We start from the raw sequence: 8,797 nt of genomic DNA on the forward strand, positions 1-8,797 counted from the left end.
ATCTCTTGCATGAGAAAGCAAATTCAGATCAGGAGTCCAAATTTCAAAGTTTTCTTTAGCTTAAGTTTTAAAGATTAGGATTGTGGAGAAGTAGGAGGGTATGAACTAATAACATTTCAGAGGAGACTTCTGAGCTCTGAATTTGGCATTCATGAGCAATGTTGAAGTTCCTAAAGTTTTTCTTATTTTAAGCCATTTATTTACTTTGTCTGTAGTCAAATTATCATAAAATTAGGAAACACATTAACCACACATCTGTTATCACAGTGGTTCTATCAAAGCCTGATTATAGTAATTTTTAAAATCAGAGCCCGTAAGTGAAGTCTGTAGTATCTGTTTTCATGTGGATAAAAAGCCGCACTCTTTTTGAAGAGAAATTGATCTGACTCTGCACACTTGGATACCAATTAGGAAGAAATTCTCACTGCAAAAGCACAAGGAAGAGTGGGTGGAAGGTTGTACATCTCTTTAAAAAGGAACTGTAATAATACCCTTTTTACAGTCATCTTAATCTTACCATATGAATCACAAGAGTATCTGAACACAGATATCTGAACACAGGCTTCTGGGTGTGGGGAAGGTGCACCTGAAAACAAGCCATAACTGATGAAAGGGTGCTGTGCTGTGCTCTGTTCCAGCAGTGAGATACTCTTAAATGTTAATGCAATGCATTTCTTGCAGGTGAAGGTGTGATGTGCAGTTTTTGTACCCATTTATGTCTTTTTGGTAGAGAATCTGTTTCCTCCCAAAACAGCTGCAGTTACTGAAACCCCGTGTAAAAGGTGTCATTAGCTTAAAAAGAGCTGTTGCTGTATCCTCTGTGGGTGCAAGGTCAGATCCATCTTGCACATCCTGCATGATGAGACTTAGGTATTTGAGTCTCAGGTGTGCTCTGCTGTGCTGCCTTCGTGTCCAGCCTTGTGTGTGACTGGGATGGAGGAGAGGTCACAGTGTTATGGTGCAACTAGGGTAGGTTTTGGAGCCAAGGGACCTCTTGCTAGAAGGTGATTTTCTATCAGTAGCTTCATACCCGTGGCTCTTCCTCCATCCTGCACTTGGGAGTCAACTTTGTGCCTTGCCATGAGATGCATCTAGTGATGCTGGACTGAAAGAGGATGGGTAAGGTGCCTGTGGACTCAGAGGGACAAGCAAGCTTTAACGTGTGGGTGGCTTGGCAGCAGTTGTCCATGGGCATACTTCTTTCCTTGGGGAAACATGGGGGAATCTGAGCTAACTTTACCCTTCTTCTGGGTTTCTTTGTCTATACAAAGATGGTTGTACTATATTACATAATGGCTTTTTCATGCAGGCAAGTCATGACTAACCCCCTTACCTCTGTATCATAAAATTGTCCCTGCTGCTGCCAAGGCTATGGGCAAGCCTTCTTCTCCATAAGTGATCTGAAGGAGGTTACTCTGCACCTTCACCCTTTGGGGCTCCTCTGGCTTCTGTTTCTCCAGGTCTGGCATGTTGAACTGGCTCTTCAGCTAGGAAAGAGGCACAGCTCCGTTGAACTCAGCTCTACTAACCAGTGTGGTTGGTATGTATGATCTATTATTATTAGTGTTCCCAGAGGGTGATATGTGTCCAGATGCTGTTACTGTAGGCAGGGAATAACAAGCCACAGTTTTGTCCTTAATCTGTATCTTTGTAATGCTGTTGTGGAGGGAAAAGGTGAAGAAGCATCTTGCCTTCTCTCACTTCTGCTAGTATTTACTCATGGATGTGACAAGCTGTCATTTTCTAGTTTGTGTGAAAAGTGACACTTATTTCCCTTCCCCTCATTGCAACCTTGCCAATGTATTTGCTGCATGCAGATATAGACTTGTGTTCATTTCCCTAGCAGATGTCACAGTGATTCAGTGCAAAATCTGCTCGGGGACATGATGATAATTGAACTGCTCTCCAGCAAGGGGAGATGAATGTGTTGGTATTTTCTGCCTCTGTTACAATAGTAGAGCTTTATATTTCAGATCCTCTATTTAGAGTTTTAACTTTCCATTTTGCACAAGAAGGCGGTAATGTGTGGAACTGTTTTAAACACTTCAGACTTCTGTAGAACCAAATGTAAATAACTAAAATATCTGATCCTAAAAAATAACAGATCTCTGCAGATTTCTACAATAGGATTCTGAATGTCCAGGCATGTAGTGCAAACTGCTATTTCTAAGTACCTTTAGGCAAGGCTGGAGGAGATCTACTGACATACTGATCTGTATTCAAGATCATGTTTCAAGTGTGCATTGTCTAAAGTGTTTAGGAGCTGACTTTACAGTCAGTGCCATTGTGAAGTGACAGTTTGATATTTAGATGCAAGAAATGTCTATGAATAGAATGTAAATGCTACTGTTATTTAAAGTAGGGTTTAATTAAATGCTGGCTCCTATTAGTCAAAATTTTCTGAGAATGCTTATCCTTTATTTCACTTCTGCATCCATTTACGTGGAAAAATCATTCTCTGCCAAGGAGGTGGCTCAAGAAGGTTTGGTATTCTTATGGTGACAACCCAAGGGCACCACTTCCCTCTTCGGAACACGGGTTGATTATATAGCTGCAGCAAAATAATAGAGGAGCCAAATTAAAAAAGAGTGAAAAGCAGTAACTAGCTGCCCACATTGCTTCTGCTGCTGTGCTAATTTTTTGATAGCTGTATAATTGATATGGATATAGCTGTATAATTGATATGGATATGGCTGGGATATGCAACATCCAGTTTGTGTGCATGCTTGATGCCTATATATTCTTTCAGGAGTTCCCAACTGCCTGCTATTTTCTGTTGTTACAAGTAGATGCTTACACAGAGTGCATCTCCAGCTGGCACTTGACCAAGCCTTCTCGGGGCTCATGGAAATACCCCTCCTTTAATAAAGTTAATGTCAGTGGAGATTGCCATCTTCAAGCATTTTGATATCCTTGGCACAAAGGAAATGCGGTTTCCTCCCTCTGGAGGATTAGACAGCATTAAAGCTGCTCCATCTGTGAAGATTAACACACTGCTGGGTGGCTGCTTTTTCTCCCCTTCCCCCCCTTGAAGGAATTACTGCTCCAAAGGAGTGCCTGCAAGAGGAGAGCTGTACTGCAGACTGCCTGACATCTGCTTTGTTCTTTTTGCTCTGTCTGCAAGAATGCCTGCATCAGAAAAATCAGTTTCATCTCCTGCTGTTTGGAGAGGATGTTCCTGTGCTGGTATCCCACTGCGCATCCCCGGCACTGTGCAATGGCAGCTGGAGGACTGAGGTCGCTGCTGCAGCTGTTGTTATACTGGGATGCCCTCCCAGTGCTGCTTGCTGGGACTGGGGAGTGGTGCAGATGCCAGACTCAGTTGGAGCAACTGCCCTTTTAGACGAAAGGGAGCAGTTTTTAAATCCAGTTACCTGCACAAAGTAATGGAAGAATTTGCAGTTAGTCTTTCCTAGGTTGAGCATTTTTTCTGTGGCAAAAGAGACTCTCCTTGTCTAAGGAAAATCAAGATACTTCAAACGGTACTGCAAAAATTCTCAAGTCTCTGCAACAGATGAGCAAACCTAACCCCAGATTGGGAGGCGGAATGATGAAGCTGCATCATTTTGACAAATGGTGGTGTTGAACCATGGCTAATGGCAACTGCTATGTAACAGTTTATATATGAAAAGAAGTCTGGTTTTGAGAGAATTTATTACCATAGAAAGAAGTAGTTTTTTTAGTTATGTAACTGGTGCTATGGAAATCTTAGTAAGTTTTTTTTTTTTAAGGACTGTGCAGTAAGGCCTGGCTCCTAAATGGGTAATTTTAATTCAAAATGAGAAAAGGCCTTTTGCAGAACTAGTGGAATAGAGCAACAATGAAGCATACCAAAAAAGACAGTCCAAAAGAGTGGTTCAAATAAAATTTAAGAAATGATTCTTGGGGTCTGCTTTTGAATTTTGTTGTAAGGTTCTTATGTGACTTTTTGCAGTTATTTGGCCTCTTTATTTGTCTTTGTCTGAAAAGTAGATATAACAATAATACAGATCTTCTCTCAGTCTCTGGCACAGCACTTGCTTCTACCATGCAGGGGAGACAACAGCTAGCCTNTGAATTTTGTTGTAAGGTTCTTATGTGACTTTTTGCAGTTATTTGGCCTCTTTATTTGTCTTTGTCTGAAAAGTAGATATAACTCAAAGCTAATTCTGTTGTCATTCTCTGGCACAGCACTTGCTTCTACCATGCAGGGGAGACAACAGCTAGCCTGGCCTTGGGAACAGATTTTTGCTCGTATATTGAATTAATATATATAAGCCTAGGTCTGGAACTTGTCTGCAGCTGCTGGTGAAAGAGAAAAATCTGAAGCAGTTCAAAATAGTGAGTCCAGAAGCATGTGATGCAGGTATCTGTAATCTGGTAGCTTTCAATGTTTGGTCTTGTGTTTTCAGGGTCTTCCATTGATGGAGCTCTAACCACTCAGTGTAACAAAACTCTGAAGACCCCTTTCTCCCCTACTCCTGCATTTCTACACTGTACTTCCCAGACATAATGTCAGTTTGTAGAAGCTGTGAGGATATTCTCTAATCCTCAGAAGTCCCCAAAGCAGTGGGCAGTTTTTCTTTTTTTCTTTTTTTCTTTTTTTTCCACAGAACCTAAGCTGAGCCTTCTTGCTGCTGCCTTTATTTCTCCCTAGGTCACTCAGGCAGCCCCAGCAGCCTCCATTTTATGCCTGCCTTGTCTAAGGGACCTGTGGGGAAGAGCTGATGAAGGGTGGGATGGGGGAAGGTCGGCCTGAGGATTGTTGTCCAGTCTGGGCTGCAGCACTGAGAGAGTGCTACTCGAGACTGTGTTTTGGTGGTGGAAAGTTGGGGTGTGGGGAAGTGATTGAGAGTTTGGGTGAAACAAGGAAATGAGGAGAAAATTTTCAGTGGGGGGAGTGAACCTCAAATTCCACTTCTAGGGGAGGGATTTCCAGCACATAAAATTGAGGCGTTTGGAAGAGGGGGAAGAGAAATTAAGGCCAAAGACAAATTAAAGAAGGAGAGAAGCAATGGCTTAAATGATACTTGTGATGATAGAAAGAAGGGGAAAGTACTGTGACTAAGGAAGAAACAAGGCAGAGCTCAGAAGCTGAGGGAGAAATAGAAGTGACAGAACTGAAGAGTGGAGAGCAGAGGTGAGAGGATGAGCCTATTGTCTGCATTGCAATCTGATGTGTTTATTCAACTCTTGGAGACGTGAGGCACTTGCTGCTGGCAGGGAGGCTTTCCTGTGTGACTGACTTTGGTTTCACAGCCTTGGTGCTGCTCTGGGCTGCTCTTAGACACCAAGACGGAAATACAGGGATATGGCTCTGCAGCAGCATGCCCCTGCAGGTTATGTCATGGGGAAAGGCAGGAGAGGGAACACAGTTAATCACTACTTCTCCTGATATATAAAGTTGGGTGCTAAAACAGACTCCACTCCTACACACAATGTGCTCAGTCTCTCCATTTTTATGTAACAGGAAGCACTGAAAAATATGATTTTGCCAGGGCAGAAAATTTTTGTATTAATGGTAAGAGAGGGGAAAAAAAAGCTTTGTACACAGGAAGGATTGCTGTTGTACAAAGCTAAGACAGATTTTCAAAATTCAAGTATTTTAAAGATTTGTGGATTTCTATACATATCTGGAAGGAGACACTTGAAGTGTGGACAATTTTGATCTTGCAGGCATCAAACTTAAAGTTGTTAAACTGACAATTTTTTTCTATATCTAAATACTTGATAAGCTCCTTTTTTTTTTTTTTTTTTTTTTTTCTGACACAAAGTAAATTAGGCTATAACCAGCCTGGAAAGGAAACTAAAGACAAGGGCAGAAAAAACATTTCCTATTTCTTCTGTCACTGCTTGTGGGTAGTTGAGTGTGGTTAGGAAGCAGAGAGACTGTGCAAAGAATTTTCTTAATATCTTGCTAATGAGACTTGGCTGTGGAAGGGTCTGTCCCAATCTGTGGGCTTCCCAGCTGCTTCCCTCTTGGCTGTCAGGCTGCCTTCTCTACTTGAAAGCAGGAATTTCCCTTTGTATGCCAGCCCCTGTCTATTGTTTCTCTATATACAGACCAGGATTCTGCCTTTCTTTGCTCTTGAGCTGGTCATGATGATAATGAGGTCCCAAATCTTTCTGTAGCCACAAGGTCTACTCAGCCCCCTGTTTGGAAGCTCATTTTGAATAGGTAACTGTTGCCCCAATCCTCTGGGCCATCCTTGTAGTTGAAATGTCAGCACTATTTCCCTTTGTTTAATCAACCTTTAAGGAAAGGGATTTGTGCTGGAAACCAAAGGAAAAGTTTCCCTGGATAGCTGATGCTAGAAGGAACACTCTGACATCCTCTGAGGAAAGGTGTTCTGGAAGCTCAAGGTGTTCATGGTGTGTGCTCAGCAGCTTAAAAATAGGGTGAATTTCCTGTCTGAGAGCAAGATTAGTGAGAAGCAAAGTCTGTGGTCGAGGAGCCTCCAGCGGTCACCAGGTTGCTTTTGCACAGAGCTGTGCTCCAGCCTGCACAGAATGGATACCTTTGCTCCATAGGAGATGACTCACTGGAGGTGGGAAGATGGCTGTTAAGGGTGTCACAAAGCATCTGTCAGGAGCATTGCCTGTGACCAGGAGGCATAAGGAGAATCTTTCCTGGTGAGCTGCAATGTGCCAAGTGCATAGAGTAACCATGCTGTGTGAGGAAAAGGTTGTGGAAATTGCCACCTTTGGGCAACCCTTCATGGCTCTCTCACAGAAAGTGCAGCAGATACATGAATACCCTGAACCAGACCCCCAGGAACTTCAATGCCTCGAATTTCTTGTTTGTCATTGCATTTTCATAGTGCAGGGACTCCTGCCTTCATCTGTCAGTGTTGCATTTGGTATCATGAACAGTGTGGGCTAGTGGCAAGAAACCAGTGAAGGGACTTTATCCTGTAAATTTACCAGTGAGAAACCTACTGATACAGTTAAATAGCCACAAATATGGAATTAGTCTGAACATTAAGCAAAATGAGATATATCCTTGCATGTGAGTAATGTTATTTAAGAATGAAGAGGTGGTTCTTTAAATAAATGCTTTAAATGTGGTTTGTGTAGATGTCTAAGTATAAAGAATAAAAGATGAGGGTGGGTGTTTTTGTACTGAATAGCAATGATGTAACCGCACTGCTGCAAAGCATTTGTGAATTGTTGGGCTAGGCAGATGAGAGTGGCACTTGCATCTCATTTTAGCTCTCATGAGGCAATGCCTCTTGTCTAAGGCCTTATTTTGAGTAAAGACTAATACCTTTGCATTTGATCCTGCTGCCATTGAAACTGATGGGAGACTGCTTATCAAGGAAAGCAGATAGCAGGACCAGGAACCTATGGCAGATATATTCAACTTAAAAGGATGCAGTGTAGGGTTTTTCCCTGTTCAAGTATCAAGCACTTTAAAAGGGATCTTCCTTATCAGTCAGCAGCAGATCTGAGGAAGAGTCTTATGTTACTCTGTTATTTTCTAAATCTGCAAAAGCAGCAAACGCTGTATGTTGGCCAAAGGAGCAGCAGGACTGCTTTGCTCCTCTGCAGATGTAGTGTCATTGCACTGATGGTTTCCAGTGGGAAATTCCACCACCACCAGCCTTGCCAAAGATAGCCTGGAGGAGGAGGAAATGTCCCGTGATAATGGTGGTTCTTTCCCAAAGAAATAACAACAAGCAGGGAAATCCATCAAGCCGTTAGTCATGCATTTTATACACACATATATATACATAGCACAGTGGATGTGAGTGTGTAGCTCATGGGATATAAATGTATATGCTGTAGAAATTGGCCCAGCAGATAATTTTGCTAATAAGCTTTGTATTTAGTTTTTATGAAAGATATTAAGATTAGTGCGGCTAGAAAATAGGTTGTACCTCTTTAAATGAGCCTCCTTTCTGTGAAGCCTGAAGGTTATTTTTAATTTTAAATGGTGCTTGTTGAAAAGAAGTGAAATCAAAGGGTATTTTGGAATGTGGCTTTTCTTTAAATACATTCCTTGTAGGTGGGGAAGTCTACAATTTTTTGTACCACAGATGCTCAAGCTCCATTAATGTCTTTGTGTGCAAGTTCATAAGGCAATATCATCTTCCAAACTGGTGTAGGAGAGATAATTGATTTTTAGTGCTTTCTAAAATGCAGAGCACAGACATGCCACAACCATTGTGAGTATGGAAGCGTGAAAATTTACTTGAGAAATAAGCCAGGGGAAGTTTTGATTCTGACCACTTCTAAAGTGTTTAGTACCCTGCATATGCATTCAGGAAATTTAAAATCTTCCATAAATGCAGGACATAGCTTCAAAAAAAAAATGTCCTTGCCTCTTAGATTAAATTATGGGGGGCCAGATCTTCAAATGTACTGTGACTGTGGGTGAGATCCTATTTAATGTTTAAAAATGTTTTGAACACGTGCAGTATACTTCTAAAAACCAGAAAAGCATATGGGATTTGAACGGTGACAGAGCAATGTCTTTGCTGCAGTTTGGAAGATGGAGATGGTGGCTTTGTTTTTAAATGAGACATTCCCTGAACTAAACTAATTTCTGGTGTAACATTGCAAAAGTCAGTGTGGTAAACTGGTCTTCAGGGTTAATTCAGTTAAGAAACTACATGGTGGATTTTATGCTCATAAATATATTTGGGGAACCATGTTTTATGTATATATATATATATATATATATGTTTTTTTTCTCCTTAGAATTGGACTGTTTATGCCTCTGTGTTTGTTTGATGGTAAATTATTTAAAACCAAATTGCAACAGTGCTTCAATTGTTGAAGGCAATTGGAAGTTAGCCTCTAGCATCATCATCGA

The sequence above is a fragment of the Lepidothrix coronata genome, unplaced genomic scaffold (assembly GCF_001604755.1).
Source record: "Lepidothrix coronata isolate B3197 unplaced genomic scaffold, Lepidothrix_coronata-1.0 Scaffold64, whole genome shotgun sequence".
In the NCBI taxonomy this organism is placed as follows: domain Eukaryota; kingdom Metazoa; phylum Chordata; class Aves; order Passeriformes; family Pipridae; genus Lepidothrix; species Lepidothrix coronata.